The sequence below is a fragment of the Lactuca saligna genome, chromosome 6 (genome assembly GCF_052625555.1).
Source record: "Lactuca saligna cultivar CGN05327 chromosome 6, ASM5262555v1, whole genome shotgun sequence".
Taxonomy (NCBI): Eukaryota; Viridiplantae; Streptophyta; class Magnoliopsida; order Asterales; family Asteraceae; genus Lactuca; species Lactuca saligna.
The window spans coordinates 183,920,468-183,938,489 of record NC_136422.1 but is presented as its reverse complement, the minus strand read 5'-3'; positions in this window follow the sequence as shown (position 1 = coordinate 183,938,489).

Sequence of the window (18,022 nt, the reverse complement as noted above, 5' to 3'; positions counted from 1 at the left end):
AACTCCATGGAGGAGATATTGTTAACTTTATAGGGGACAACTAGGTCAAGGAGAATTAGGTCAGGCCTGGGGCCAACCCAATTCAGGCCCAGCTAACAAGGAGCTAGGCCAAGCCGCCCGGAGGCGCCGAGCGAGGTTAACGGGTGCGTACCAGGAAAGGCTGGGAAGGGTGCGCTAGGCTAGGCCGACAGGAGAGTCCCAGGTAAGGCTGACAAGAGAGTGCTAGACGAGGCTGGAAAGGGAGAGTCGGGCAAGGCTGACACACCAGAGCTGTCTAGGCCATGTTAATGGACCTGATATCATCAAGTCCCCCTAGTCCGATGTTATGGGTACGCAACCAATGACATTGGATTAGACTCAGCCATATAAACCATGTGTCATCAAGTCCCCCTAGTACGATGTGATTGTAATGTTGACAATCGGATCAGACTAGACAAAGCACCAATGCATTAAATAATAAAGAGAATAACCGAACCTTGCCCACGAGGGTCGTGGTGATGTGCAATGAGCCAAGCCTAGGCTGGCTTAATGATTTTTCCTTGTCAGGAGTATGATTCGTTCGGTTTGATGCAACGTAACTGTTGTTGTGATCATGCAGAGTGAGGTTGTTATACAAAAATGATGTCGATAAGGCGTCAGACCAAGGTAGCTGAGACTCGTAAGTTCGCCATTTAGTCCCTAAGACTGCTACCCAATGCAGTTGTTGTTGTCATTATGCAGCAAGGTTGCTACTGATGATGACATGTAGATCGAGGCTTCTATATGACTGTGCATAGCAGATGTTGTGGCATTTTATATCGTCTTGGTGGAATGTCGTCGATAATCATCTACATAGTCTGCTTGTCTATACCTAGCTCGATTCCCCCCAATATGATGTGAGTAGTGTAGGTAGCCAAATCAGACTATGATGAATAAGGCAAGGTTGCTATATCAATACACAACGAAGTTGTTGGCATAATAAAAAGTAGCAAAACTCCAGTCCAAGATGGTTGTTGTCAAACCGATAAGCCGTAAGGTTGTTGACCATATAATAGGTGGCATAGGTTCCGGGAGCTGGGCGACTAGGTTGCTAGTAGGGGTTACGTAACGAGGCTATTACCAAAAGCTAAGCCATAGAGACGCTGAGGGATAAGCGACAAAGCTAAAGGTATGGGATACATAGTGAGATTGTTTCTGAGAGCCAGGCAACATAGATGATGAGGGATAAGCGACGAGGCTAAAGGTAGGGAATGTGCAACAAGACTGTTGTCGAGAGCTAGGTAACAGAGATGCTGAGAGGTTGTAGGTAACAGGGTTGTTGTTGTGGTAACGTTCTTGTTGAGAGGTACCCTCACTATAGTAGGATGCAATGTAGAAAACACTTTATTGATCGTCCGAGCACAGGAAAACCATGATGACAGTTTCCATGGTATAAACTTATAATGCACGACTTACGGTGCGTGACAATGCACGCCTTATGTTGCGCGAATTAGAAGAATAGATCTGGCTTAGCAGTTAATGATCATGGAGATGTCACACGGGAGAGCGTCACATGGAATAGATCGGGCTTAGCTGTCAGTGGTTGTAGATACATCACACAGGAGAGCATTGCATGGAATGGATCGGGGTTAGCTACCAGTGATTGTAAATACATCACACGGGAGAGCATTGCGCGAAATAGATAGGGCTTAGCTGCCAGCGATCATAGATACATCATGCAGGAGAGCATTACATGGAATGGACCAGGCTTAGCTGCCAGTGATCGTAAATACATCATGCAGGAGAGCATCACATGGAATAATATAAGAAAAGGTTGCGAACCTTTGAGCCTTGTTGGCGGAGCATGCCGCTGGAATAGAGTCGGGCTGAGAAGCCAAGCGACTCGAGGCAAAGCTATTGAACCTTGCAAGCGGAGCTTGCCGCTATAATGGAGTCGAGATGAGAAGCCAGGGGACTTGAGGAAAAGGTGTTGAACCTTGCAGGTGGAGCTTGCTCTAGAATGGAGTCGGCTTGTGAAGCCAGGTGACTCGAGGCAAAGGTGCTGAAGCTTGCAGGCCGAGCTTACCGTTATAATGGAGTCAAGCAAACAAGCTAGGTGACTTGAGGCAAAGGTGTTAAACCTTGCAAGCGGAGCTTGCCGCTATAATGGAGTTAGGCTGAGAAGCCAGGCGACTTGAGGTAAAGGTGTTGAACCTTACAGGCGGAGCTTGCCGCTATAATGTAGTCGGGCTGAGAAGCCAGGCGACTTGAGGCAAAGGTGCTGAACCTTGCAGGTGGAGCTTGCCGCTATAATGGAGTCGGGCTGAGAAGCCAGGCGACTCGAGGCAAAGGTGTTGAACCTTGTAGGCGGAGCTTGCCACTATAATGGAGTTGGGCTGAGAAGCCAAACGACTCAAGGCAAAGGTACTAAACCGTGCAGACGGACTTACCACTATAATGGATTCGGGCTAAGAAGCCAAGAAACTCAAGGAAAGGATGTTGAACCTTGAAAAATTGGGCATAACGGCGGTAAATCTATGTGTCTGGCCCGAGCTAAAGTGTAATGGCACATGATGCTCTGCAACATCATTAACTGTACTGACAATTGGTGCCTCATCTTCTAATGACTTTGTCGAGAGCTTTGCAGCGAGGCTATTGAGAGCTGGGCTGTGGAGCTGCTGCCAAGAGGTATGTAGTGGGAATATTGTCGAGAGTTGAGAAACATGGCCGCTGAGGGCCAGGCAAGGAGATGCTAGCGATGGATGAGCAACATGTCTACTAAGAACTGGGCAACGAGACTCCCGAAGGTTGAACTACGAGGCTTCTCTTTCAATCCAGTATATTAATGTTACCTCGGGAATGCACTATCACGCATAGTGTTGAACCAACCTCCCCCTATTATTAGAGGAGGTGAAGAAAAGGAATGACGGATATATAGTTGCTGAAAACTGAGATACGTAACTGCTGGAAAGAGCTATGTAATGCAAGAGTTGTGTAGCGCGGATGCCGAGAGTTGGGCAGCGCGACTGCGGGAGGTCGACCAACATGACTGATGAGAGTTGAGTAGCAAGACTATATGGAGCTTGTCAACACGGTTGCTAATAGCTAGGTAGCACGGTTACTGAGGGCTATTTCGAAATTCTTCACGAGTAGTAGTAGTAGTAGTAGCACACTACTCTTCTCCCTCCTTTTTTTGTTCGGTGTTGGTCGCGACACATCTTCTAGAACATATTCTGTTGAGCGGAGCTTGTGGCATGCTAGCATTAGTTTGTTGATTATCATCTTGCAAAATTTAACCATATCTTGTTGAGGTGGTCCATAAAGGGACCCAAGAAAAGCCCAAGGAGAGTGTTGCTACCCATTTGTTTGATTGTTGGCCAAAATGCTAACCTTTTTTTTTTGAAACGTCAAGTGAGTCTAGGCCGCAACTTATATTCTGAAAATCTATTTTGTTGAGTGGTGCTTGCATTGTGTGTGCGTTGAATGGCTGACTGGATAGTTTATCCTTGCAAGAATTGGGTCATTTTGTTATTGAACTAGCCCAGTAAAAATGCTAACGTGAAAAAGTACCCAAATGAATATATCGAAACCCATTTGGAAGTGACTAGCCCAATTCCTTTTTCCTTATTTTTTTGGAATGCCGAGTTGGACCGCAAAGCATCTTTTGGAGTCGGGTTTAACTTGACTGAATTGGAGCGGATGAGCATTGAGTTGTTGATTTTTCCTTGTAAAAGTACCCTATATTTTATTATTGTTGGTGTAGCCTGATATAATAAAATGTCAAGTTGCTAGAAGCCCAAAATATGTTAAAGCCCGATTGAATGTGAACAACACATTTTCTAGGTGAATCCCAATTGTTATTTTCGTTTGAATGTATTAGGGTTAGGCAACCGCAGTCCCATTTATGTTTCCTTCGGCTTTGAAGGACTTCAGCCGACATCTGAAAGACCCCAACTTTCGTATTTATGGAAGACCCAAACTTTCATACTATTTCAAAAGATTTCTTAAGTTACTTCATCAAAACATGCTACATGCATATTTATAAAACAATATTTTATATATTGATAAAGTGATTACAAAGGATTGGATACAAACCGACTAAGTTTTATTACATTTCATATCTACCCAGGAATCTACTATTCATATACATACATGAACATTTAAATACAGAGAAATAGTATTAACTATTCTAAATCTTTTAGCAGTATAAAGCTATATTGGAATACTCATCACCTGCAATTGTTAAATATTGAGAGGAATAAGCGATAACGCTTAGTGAATTCAATAAATAGATACAATATAATCTTATGCCTTATATATACTTCAATGTGGCAAAAGCAAAGAGGAACAATAAGACATATGTGAAATCATGTGACAAGCGTTCATATCAATTAAAGACTTTATTCAAAGATATACTTTTCAATGAGACATAACGATTTCAATACTTGATATGCATCAATAAAGCTTTGGCCCAAATGGCACATAAGACATATAATTTTTGATTATCAATTTGATAGATTTCAGGTTTTCACGCTCTGTTTAGCATTTCAGTAGATTTCAGGTTTTCACGCCCTGTTTAACCATTTCGGTAGATTTCAGGTTTTCACGCCCTGTTTAACCATTTGCTAATACCATAGAATAGAGTTCAATTCCCTTACGGAGTCATGCTCTACATGGTCGGAGATTACATACCATTCCTATCTAACTTTCTGCCAATGCTATAGAATAGAAGTCATTCTCTTACGGAGACATGCTCTACATGGCTAGAGACTACGTACCAGTACCAATGAGAATCTAAGTCCTTTCACTGATCACATGGTCAAAGGTATTATATTTGCTATAAATATAGTGAATAAAATAATACGGGAGAATAACTCAGAATAATAACACTGAGAAGCACATAGCACATATAACACATAACATAGAATTGTTCCTATATATTGAACTCACCTTAAGTTAACCGGGGGTTAAAATAGTAATTTGGACAACATTTCGGCTTTAAATATGACTTTCTATGTTGAAAACCGGGAGCTTAATTGAAAACCGGGCTCTGCGAAGGTAGGACTTCAAAACCGAAAAAGATAAAATTTTCGGGCTTCTCGGGGGTCTCGGGACGTGTTTCAGGTGCTAAAATTGATACCGGGGCTTCGGGAAAAGTCAAAATAGTGAAAATATGGAAAAAGGGGCTAAAATTGGAAATTTTCAAATTCTAGCCGGGAGGGTTCGCACCCTCCTATTTTTAGGCCGAGGCTCGGACGATGCGCTGACAGAAGGGACATGTGGCAGCAGGATGCGAAGGAAGATGGCTCGCAATGCGTGAGGGGGCGGCGGTGGCGAACGAGGGTCTCCGGTGGCTTCGCATGTTTCGGACACCTGTGCGACAAGCGGCACTGCGAGGCGAGGCCACGTCTCCGGTGACGCACCTGCTTCGTGCGAGGTGATGTGGCCGGTTACTATTCATGCGGGATTTCTCGGTTTTTGAGCCCCGAACTTCTAAAATCCATAACTTTCGCATACGAGCTCCGTTTTTGACGTTCTTTATATGCACGCATAGCTAAAATTACGCTCTACAACTTTCATTTAGATTACTAAGGCTGAAAAGTAGTTTATCAAATACTCACTTTTTACGTCATTCGGCACCGTGCCGGTTTTGTTGCGGATCTTTGGTTGGTCATAACTTATTCGTTATAACTCAGATTTTGACGAGGTTTTCACCTACAAGTTTCTAACGAGATTGTCTACAACATCAAATAATAAAATTTTATTTATTTAAAATTTTATATTTTCGGTAAATTTCACTATTTGGCTTTTAATTGGAATCTCATAAGACTTCCAATATTTTATGAGTGATTCTAAACATAGTTTTACTTCATTTCTTGTAAAAACTATCCGTTAGAACTCAACACTCAATTTCACATAATATTATTCTCTTTTATAATTTACAATACACGATTTTAAAACGTGTACGTTACAAATACCTCCTCATTTTGAGGATTTCGTCACCGAAATCATAACGATTAAAACAATTAGGGATACTTCACTCTTATTTCATTCTTATTTTTCCCAAGTATAACTTGGGTCTCGTTGGTGTTTCCACTTGACAATCACCAACTTCATTTCTTTATTACGTAAACTAGTCGTTCTTTCATTTACAATCTCTTATACTTAACTTATTATCCAGTATCACCTCGGATAATAGAACCATTTCATCATATATGCTTAAACCTTTACATAGATAGCTCACATGAAACACTTCATGAATATTTGTCAAATCTTTAGGCAATTCCAAGCAGTATGCTTGCTTACCAACCGTTCTTTCTTCCAAAGTAGTATAACGCCTTTTCATGAAATACCTTCACTATTACTAAATCATCCACCTGGAATTCTACGGGTCGTCTCCTCTTTTCTACATAGGGAATTTATCGATCTTGGGCCGCTTTCATTCTTTCTCGGAAAATTTGTATCTTGTTAGTGATGTCTTGAATCATTTTAGATTCTCTAAAGATCTTCCGTCTTACGTCACGCCAACATATTTGAGTATGACATTTACGCTCATATAGTACTTTATATACCTTAAGTATATTTTCTACTGTTTGGATTGCTCTCTTCTTTTGACCATTTGTCTGAGGATGATAAGTTGTACTAAGAGCAACTCGAGATCCTAATTCATGCTTCATTCTCACCCAAAAGTGAGGAGTGAAACAAGTATCACAGTCGGAAATAATTTATAGTGGCACATCATGACTTGCCACAATTTCGTCTAAGTAATTTACATGTATTTCTCCATTGGAGTCGTTTCACGTGTGGCGAGAATATATGCACTCTTCATCAGCCGGTCGATAATTATCCAAAGGTTATCATTCACAGTTTTCTTCTCCTCTTTCAAGGTATTAACTGTATAAGCCGGATATGTAGAATATCCGTTCGACATAATTTACGAGTTTTTAAGAAAGAAATTTATTACTTTCACCATAGACATAATAGGATCTTCCCTTTTGATAGGGATGCATATCATCTCTTTCTAGATAAAGAGCTTTGCGTGGTTCTTTAACAACCAATCCATGTCGAGAATAATATCAAAGATAGGAATCAGGTTAGTAGGAAGATTAGAAATTTCAATTCCTATAACATTAACTCTATAGGATTTATCAGCAAGTAATGATATATTTCTTATGTTATCTATATGAAATGATTGGACAACTGCGTAACAAGCAATTTGAAAAGAATATGCGAATTTATAAGGCACAAAAGAATCTGAGGCATTGAAATCAAATAAGATGTGAGTAGATCTAGAGTTTACGAGAATATTACTAGTCACAACATTCGAGTTTTAACTTACTCCCTTTGTGGTAATCTTAAATGTACGATATTTAACTTTTATTTTGCCAAACGATTGTCAAACTCTTCAAACTTATTAATTGCTAGCGGTGCTCAAACCTGCACCCGCTCATCATTATCTATTTGGCTTTCGATCCTAATCTTTGAGTTAAAACTCAATTCTCATTGCAGACTCCTGCTCCTTCTTGGTTTATAAACTAAACCCAAGATAAGGTCTTTACTTTTGCTATAACAGCAACTCGAATGGTCATATTCTAATGACCTTTGATTTTATTTCGCACAAGACACATAACGATCCAAACTCTTGTATTAGAATCAAATCGAATAAATCGAGTTGATAGAATAGTGAAAACAAAAAGAGTTTGATCAACACGTAAATGCTTTGGAACAGAAAGAATAACACCACGTATCTCTAATTCGTGCTTTCGGACCTACATATCTTTTAGCTTTTGGCACCTCCTCCTTTTTAGTTGGAGTACTCTTTGATTGTTGAACGGAAACTTGACTCCCCGTCATTTGACTAGTAAGAGTAGGGCAGAAACATTTCTTGTGTCCAGTAACACTACATAGCAAGTCACATCTCTGGCTAATGATTGCTCAACTCTTTAATGAAGATCCTTATATTTCTATCGACTACCTCGACCATTTACTTATTCAGTATTCCTACTGAAGTTTTATCACTATATAAGACATGGTTCTCTGAACCAATCAACTCCTTTCGCGGATTTTATACTAATCGGACTCGATTCTTTATGACATTAAGATTTGAACGATAATTATCTTCTTAGTCATTACCGAAACGCAGGTAACGACACACATGAATAAAACGAAATCATTTACTAGTTTCTTGGTAACCTTGTGACTTTTCCTGATCCAAGTGTGAGTCCTGTGCTTCCAGTAGTTGTTGGATTAGTGTCTAAGTCCATAACTATTTTGGTATGTACTTGACCCGATGGTGCATGGTCCTTTTGGGTTGCCTTCACCAAAGCAACTTGATAGGATGAATTATGGAGAGAAAGGATTAAATATGATTTATTAATATATTATGAGAATAATATATTGAAGGAGAAATCATATTGTTTAATTAATATTAGTCAAGAATTAATTGGTAATTAGTTTTGTGACTAAAAGAGATTAGTTAAACTCAAGGGACTGGAATTGTAATTATAAGATAATTGCAATTTGGGCTATGGATTGCCTTATATTAAGGAGTGGATGAATTCTATGGGAAAGCCCATGAGGAAATCGTCCAAGGCCTTAAGGAAATGAATCTATGGGTTGCTTAGGGCTTAAGTATCCAATTTAGGGTTTCCTTGTTAGATAACCCTAATAGCCTAACTATATATACATCCCTTATGACCCAAAAACGTGGCTAAGCATCCTTCTAGGGTTTCACACGTTTTTGGGCAGCCTCCATCCTCTCTCCTCTTCATCCTCTTGCTCATGGTGTTTGTGAACCATTAGAGGAGTGACATTTGTGACTCTAAGCTTTCTAAAGTCAATTCAAGGAGGAATTGAGATTGTTATTGCTACATAACAATCAAGGTATGATCTAAACCCTAAGTATATGTTATATTGATTATCATATGTTAGATCTAGGGTTTATAGTCTTGGATAACTTGCATGTACAATAGAGAAACCTAGATCCAAGCATTAGGGTTTGTATGAGCACATAGGATGTTCTTATGACCAAAACCCATCAGTGGTATCAGAGACTAGATTGGTTTCTATTGTATCGATGCCTTGTATGTTGAAAAAATTTGATTTTTGTGGTTCTGCATGATGGACTCGGCGAGTCCCACTGTGGACTCGGCGAGTTGCCCTCTACTCGGCGAGTCCATGGGGGTACTCAGTGAGTTCGAGCGTCAGATGGAGCTATTTTCGGGATTTCTTGCTGTTTATCTTTGAGATACTTGCCTTTATCATATTAGATCAATATAAATCCGATTTTATGATATATATGACTACATTCTTGATCTAATTGAAGATATTTATCAATTAATAAAATATTTGGTTCCTTATGTGATAATTGATTAATTATTTTGATTAAATTGGTAAATTGTTTTGCAAGAAATCATTAAATAAATCAAATATGGATAATTATGTGATTAAATGTTAATTAAGATTATTTGTTATTTGATCCTTGTTGTTATAAAAAGTTTCATATTTTCCCATTTAGGTTTTATAGTTTAAATTTGAACCCAAAAGTTTTGTTGTCATGAAATTTAAATAGTTGAAACCATAATGTTTTGGAAAAAGGTTTCAAAACTTGCCCTCAAGTTTTGGAATTTAAACTTTGATTAATAGTTTAATTTTGATGTATATTTAAATTCTAAACCCTAATGTTTTGAAATGTTTCAAAACTTGCCCTTAAGTTTTGGAATTTAAAAGTTTAATTAGGAATGTTAAATTCTAAAACCCTAGTAATGTTTTGAAAAGTTCAAATCACATCCTTATGGTTTTATTAATTAATTAAGGTGTATAATTAAAAGAGGTATAATAAATCCATAATAGTTTTGGTTTACAATTTAATTGAATTAAAGGTATAATTATTAAATTTGATCACCTAGTATTTTAAAAGTGTAAAATACACCCTATACTATATATAACATTAAAAGTCTAACATTATATATATGTATGAGTAAACGTCAGTCTTACCGTTAGTAGGCCTCATTCACGAAGCTGGTCTATGAGGGGTGTCTAAGGAAATTGCCTATAAAATGACGATTGAATGGGTATCCACTCTTACCCACCGCACTCTTGACTAATGGAGGGTCGTTAGCCGAACGGGTAGGATAGGACGAAACCTTCCATTATAAGTATAATGAAATACAAAGTAACTAAATGTTTTTCAAATTCCCAATCTTAGTTACTTAGGCAAAAGTGAATTGATACAATTCCATGAAATTACACTTTGTGCCCTTGCGAAGACGTTAGTGGAGCGTGTGTGGTTTACCGGCACACTAAATGGTTCTAAGCAAAGGTAGCAAAGGGTGACTCAATGTTTTTCATAGTTCGGTGGAGCGTGTGTGGTTTAACGGCACATCGAATAGGTGATTGTAACATGTGAGGGCACCATGTAAGTTTGCATGGTTATTTACACCTGCTTTGTGATCCTCGGCATCCCAGTCACAAACTAGAGGGGCATATCGAGATTTAAACATGCCATTGAAATGTTCAATGAATCTCAAAGGATCTAGGAGTTTTCATAGATTTAAAACTTAAATTTCTTTTTCGTTTTTCATGGTGGAAATTAGTGAATCGTCATTCACTTACCTTCAAATATTCTGCAACTAGATTACGGCATCCCTTTTCTAGGTTGTAGCGTATTGTGTTGGGTCCTAGCCTTGGAATTTCATTTGGGTGATTTACCAAGGACTCAATCGATCAACTAACTTGAATTCGTTTTCTCCCGTTTTGTAGATGTCAAAGTTTGACAACTATGGTCTTCCCAAATCCCGTGGAACAAGCATTCCATATGAAGATGGTATTCCACGATTCGATCGAGGAACAAGATATCATGCTTCACTTCCTCCACCTCCTCCAATTGTTCTCCCTAACCCACAAGATCGAAGAATTGAAAGGTTCAACATCACTAAAGCCCTGTTGGAAATGAAACATGAAGATGGTAAACCCGTGTGTGCCCACGTTCTAGGAATGAAATCACACATTGATAGGTTGATAATGTTGGGTGTGTCATTCCCGAATGAGTTGGCTGTAAATTGGGTTTTGCAGTCACTTCTTGAATCATATAATGAGTTCAAAAGAAAGTATTATATGATGGATCATGACGACAACCTCATTGACCTAACTTACATGCTCATTACTGCTGAATCAGAAATGATTTGGCAAAGCAATGGAGCGTATTTGTTGGGAAAGTCAACCGACCATGCTTCCGAGGACGTTCTAAGAGAAGCGACCTGTGTTTGCTGCCAAGAAAGGGCGTTGGATAGAAGTCTGCCCCAAGAGCTTGAAAATTCCAAAGATGGGAGAGTCAAAGAGTATGACTGCACTTCAGGTAAAATCCACTATCTAACTTCATTAAGTTCCTATTCATTGATTCAAAATACATGATGTGATAAGATTGCATTTGAATGTTTTTGTAGGATCGGTGAAAAGAAAGGAAGCTTGGTGAAAGAGCAAGATGAATCTAATCACAAGAAATGGATCTTGATCGCATGGACTTGAAGATTAGATTTTGAGCTTAGATAGTTATGATAGAGTTGTTAGAAATTTTCTTTTTGAAATACATAGTTTTCAATGGATTTTGCATTGTAAGGACAAATATTTTCCGCTACTTTTATAAATAAAATAAATTTTGGTTTCACTTATTTATTTTATTTTTTTTACTTCCTTGCAATGAAATCGTTATGAAAATTGATGTTTGAATATTTCTACAACAAATGGATATGATTCTTATTTATGGTGTTTATGGAAAAAGTCGAGAATTTACCAAATAGGGAGAGTTTCTCATCGCCCAAGTTTCAATTGGACAGAAATTTGGAATCACACAACTTGGTTGCATGATGAATGAGAAATTTCATATTTGGAAATTAGACTAATTCGTTGACAAAGTGTCAAGTGAAGGACTAGGAGATCGAGTACACAAAGTTGTGTGATGGTCAAAGTCCACCATAATAGTAACAAGACATTCATCATGATTTACTAAAAGTTTAGTAAATATGATTATACTTATAAGATTAAGTGTAATTCGGAATTGATTAAAAAGGTTTAAATCAATAGCAAAACGAATAAGAAGAATCAAGTAGGCGGAAAGATAAAAGTTTCTCCATTCTAAGAAGAAGGGAGAGTAGCTTTTATGCTTTATGATAGGTCTTAATGATTCAGAACCATATCTTAATTGATCCTCTAAGTGAGTCTTAGCACAATTGTATGTCTAAGAAGAGGAATCAAGAATTGAAGAAATGGTTAAATCAAAAGGTCAATCGTACTTTGTTCCAATAACAAGTCTTAAAGTTAAGATTGTGACGTCGAGTGAAAAAGTATTAATAAGGTTTATAACATTCATCAAATGTGGAAAGTTGTGATGTCTTGGATAAGACAAAGACCAACTAGGACCAATTTATGAAGTGTTTTGATATAAGCTACACTAAATCTTGAATAATTTTTTGTCAAGAAATGGTTATTGACAAGAGAATCGTATATGTCAAGGAGTCAGTGGGAGTCTTAATGGTCTTGAAAGGTTTCAAGAACAAATCAAATAAACCTTATCATTCATCACTAGCACACGAGTTAAGGTTTACAACATATCGTGTTGACGTTATTTTGTTTCTGTGCTATTCCAATTGAGTTAATTATGCATGTGAGTTATATGAGTTCTCATTTTGAATGCATAAAAGGCAAGACACCTTAATCAATGAAAGTTACATTGATAGGAAAGGGTGAGCTTCTTAACTACTTGGAAGACATGGTGGGCAGTTGTGCCACCATAAGGCAAGAAATCAAGATTAAGAAAGTTCGATCCATATGAGTTTGAATTTGTCGTAAACTTTGGTTTTGACAAATTCACATGGATAGGAACAAATACACCGTTTAAATCTAAGTTTCATAAGATTTCCTCCTTCATGAAAATGATTGTGAGAAAATGCTTTCACTAAGAAAGATTTTAAGAAGATAGTGATTGTAAAATTGCATTCTCGAATTCGTTTATGGTTACGGTATCCCTTTCCATAATTTGTATTGTGAGGTTTGGCAATTAGTCTTAAGTGTTTAGACACACATATGAACTATCTAAGGCAAAGGTGTATAAGTTCGAGAAGCCTTGATAAAATATTATCAAAGCATTAAGTATTAGAAACATGGACTTAAGAAATTCAATAGGTATTGTTTTTCAGAAAGTTAAGATGTTTATGAATACATGTCAAAGCTAGTGGGAGCATAAGTGTTATGTTTATAATAATCATCATGATAGTGGGAGCATAAATGTTATGATTGTATGATTATTAAGGCAAGTATTTCAAGTTGGCAATATTAATTATAGAAAACAAGAGTCATTCTTTGCAAAGTCGTAAGGATGGAATAGTTGTTTTGCTATAACTAAGGGAGAGAATATTATGCTTCATTTCAAATCTAAAGGCTTAGGTTGTGGAATGTTAATAACTTAGTCAAAGAAACATAGTGTGTTCTTAAAAAATTCGATTATGATTACAGCATTCCTTTTCACAATTCGAATTTTGAGAACATAGCAAATAAAACATTATGCGTCGTGTCCCATACTCTTCGGGTATAGGATCGATTGCAAATGCTTTAATGTTTGACCATTCTAAAATTTTCAAAATATCTAGTGCATTTAGAGGGAAAAGGGACTAGAATCGGTTTTGACTAAAATAATTAAACAAGTATCAAAGGACAATCCAAAGTTCGACAAGGATTGGTTGCTTATGAGTAGTTGGAAGCATGGTATTGAATGGACCATATCGATATTATTATGAATAGAAAAGATTCTATTAAGAATGAGTTGTCATATGGAAATTATGGAAATGTTTCCATATTAGATGGACCATATCGACATTATTATGAATAGATAAGATTCTATTAAGAATAAGTTGTCATATGGAAAATATGGAAACGTGTCCATATTGGGAATTGAATATTGAAAATCTATGTCTAGATTAGAAACATTTATGCAAAAGGATGTTCAAAGGAATGTACTTTGAGTGAGAGACATCATATCTAAGGAATTGTCTTGTAACAATCTCTGATAGAAGATTTTGTAATATCATTGGCAATAGTCTTTATGACTTTGGTGCAGTGACATTACGAAAGAATCATTGCATAAAATGTTAGAATCTAGCATATTCTATAAGTAGCAAGAATTTGATATTCTTTCACTTATGAAAAAGGATTTGGAGTTGTGAAATGAGAGTGATTGGAAATGTGTTCAATTTGATCTATTTCACAAAGTAAGAACCATAGGTAAACATTGTGTGCATGCTAAGAGCATGGGACAAGTGTAGTAATAATTCAAGTAAGAAGTTGATTACCCGAAACGACAAATAATGAGTAATCGATATGGTGATAAATAAAAGGTGTTTTATTTATACTCAAAGGTTTGAGGCCATATGGGATTAGTATTATTCTTATGTTTCACTTTGCATGTTTTGACTTCCTGAATAATTTAATTGATTAAGAACAGTCAAATTATTCGAACGGGCCACAGTCGTTCATATGTTGGAAGTAGGTATGAATGAAGACTGTCGTGAATTGGTGTGTGGATTGTCTAAAAGAGTATTAGACATAAGCAAATGTTTGCTACAACGTTCATGAGTGCTTATGAATATGAATTTGAGCATTGGATCAAACCCACGCTCACTTGGATCACTCCATGGATTGTATCACGAGTGATTGGCGAGATGATAACATCTTATATTCTTGAAACCGAGATGTGTGAGTTGTATCTTGCTAATCGGTTGCACATTGATAATATGTAAACGCACCAGTAATTTGGTGTCATAAAACATATTCTTGTATGTGATTCGGTGAGTAAGTGCAAGCGAGCATTGTATCAAAGTTTATCCGTTCCTTTTATCCAAAGAAGGATAAAAGCGATATCTTTGGGCCCCTCGATGATTTAGTGATGACAAACGTAAATGCTTGGCCAGGCTAGGGCTAATTTGATTTGTTTGATTAGTCAGTCATCATAAATCGGAAGTCGAGAAATAGTACATAAAGAATGATTTGAAATCATATCTCATATGATATCTAGAATTGAGGAATATATGATCCCTTATCTAAAGGACACACGTATCTGATAGGATCAGAGTTGACAGCGGCTTTGGAAAGCTACGATTGCAGATCAGGATCTGAAGTCATACGCGGAATAGTTATTAGACTTATCCAAGTGGGAGACTGTTGGATTAGTGTCTAAGTCCATAACTATTTTGGTATGTACTTGACCCGATGGTGCATGGTCCTTTTGGGTTGCCTTCACCAAAGCAACTTGATAGGATGAATTATGGAGAGAAAGGATTAAATATGATTTATTAATATATTATGAGGATAATATATTGAAGGAGAAATCATATTGTTTAATTAATATTAGTCAAGAATTAATTGGTAATTAGTTTTGTGACTAAAAGAGATTAATTAAACTTAAGGGACTGGAATTGTAATTATAAGATAATTGCAATTTGGGCTATGGATTGCCTTATATTAAGGAGTGGATGAATTCTATGGGAAAGCCCATGAGGAAATCGTCCAAGGCCTTAAGGAAAGGAATTTATGGGTTGCTTAGGGCTTAAGCATCCAATTTAGGGTTTCCTTTTTAGATAACACTAATAGCCTAACTATATATACATCCCTTATGACCCAAAAACGTGACTAAGCATCCTTCTAGGGTTTCACACGTTTTTGGGTAGCCTCCATCCTCTCTCCTCTTGATCCTCTTGCTCATGGTGTTTGTGAACCATTAGAGGAGTGACATTTGTGACTCTAAGCTTTCTAAAGTCAATACAAGGAGGAATTGAGATTGTTATTGCTACATAACAATCAAGGTATGATCTAAACCCTAATTATATGTTATATTGATTATCATATGTTAGATATAGGGTTTATAGTCTTGGATAACTTGCATGTACAATAGAGAAACCTAGATCCAAGCATTAGGGTTTGTATGAGCACATAGGATGTTCTTATGACCAAAACCCATCAGTAGTATAGGCCTATACTACTATTCACACCTACTCATACTCGTCCCAAGTATTGTCTTGCAGTTCCCAAGTCACCATTCAAAAGTTTTCACAAAGCAACTTATTACACAAGAATGTGTTCAAACAAATACGTACAACAGTTTCTCCTAGACTCAACTAGGGTTTTTAGGATTCTATCAAACATATATTGGATTACCTATACTCGCTTTTTAGGATTCTTCTCATGCATATGCTCGATTTAATATATCCTAATACGTTTCCATAGGTCGATAGAAATTTTACTTCCATTTCTTCATACTAGTTCTTTCTTGAGTAGTGTCTACTCTACAAGACAAAATTTACTTTAGCAGCATGGAGATAAACGGTCTTCTACTACCTGCATCATCTTCTAACTCATGCAATCCATCATGCACTTTTGTTCATTTCATTATTCTTCCTTGACATCGTTATTCTTGTGTCTGAGTAAGTCTAAGTTTATTTCATAGGAGTCTATCCTAAGAAGTCTGCATCTTGGTTGTATCTCAGCAAGCTTTACTAGCTTCAACTTGGTTCTCTGTCATTCCTGACTTCAACATCTCTTCTCATATGATACTATGGGTGTATTTCTTCTTCAATTAAGCATTCTACCTTACTTAAACAAGTAAGTTAACCATTTACCACTAAATGACTCAATTCACAATCCCAATCTTGTATGTTAAAGTCGGCTTAACACACAATGGAACTTTATATCACAAAGTCTTGGCCTATTGAGTCTGAAAACTTCATTAGACTTTCTTTTGATCTTCATTTAATTCATCTAATCTTGTACCACATTAATTGAGATACTATCGAAGTATTGATCGCCATCTTTGATTCTTTCGACTTTCTAAACAATCACTGCTTCAATCTAAACAACGGTAGAACAACTTCATGGATTTGTACCAACACATTTATCTTGCCCAAACGTGTTTCAAACGCACATCTTTCTTCCAAAGATGTTATTATATATCAAACATACTTTAAATGTATATTACCACTCTATTGGTATTTATACACTTATTACGAATTACAATTCATATTTATTATTTTACGATATCTCGCGATCGTTTATTTATAAACTTATCGATGTCAACTATCATAAGTCTCTTTATTACTCCGAAAAATTCTATTATGAAAATTCTTAAAATTTTCTAAACCATGGTCGGCAACAGACCTTAAGCTTTCTCACATAATAGAATATAAGGCATATATCTTCTCTATATTCATTTATCATTTAGCACATAATAGAATATAAGGCATATCTCTTCTCTATATTCACTTATCATTTAGCACATAATAGAATATGTAACACTCAAAATTTAAGTTTTCAAAAACACATCGAATTCATCAAAACATTACAACTTTGTTTTCAAAATACATTTATATCAGAGTTTTCCCAGAAACATAACACAATAGGAGGAGTTGTACGATCATGCCTTCACCTTGCCGCGATCCCCTGAGGTACCTGAAACAATAAACTGAAACTGTAAGCCCGAGAGCTTAGTGAGTTACCCCCAAAATACCGATACACATACATTCCACATAGCAATATCAACATTATCATATCATATCAATAAACAATAGAACAACATGCACTGGGTCCACAGCTTTACAACCTGGACTACCCCCTGGGCCCTCAGTACGAGTCTGGAATGCCTACTGGGCCCTCAGCTCGTATCTGGAATGCCATTGAGCCCTCAGTACGAGTCTGGAATGCCTACAGGGCCCTCAGCTTGTATCTGGAATGCTCTCGGGTTTGTTAGCTACCGCACAGAGTAGTACAACCTCAACTCACCCCACATTACATGTCGACATGTAATAGATAAATGCACATACGGTAATCAATCAGTATCACAGGCAGTCCTACAGATCTACCCGACTAGCACATCAACTGGCATGCATCACTAACTCAAACTCAACATAACAATAACTACTAGGATATCAAATCCAATGGGCCGGCCTTGATGCCTTAGACCCCTTAGTATAGTGAGGATAACTCACCTCGCAACGGTCGTCGGAAATAAGAAAGCTCAACTCCC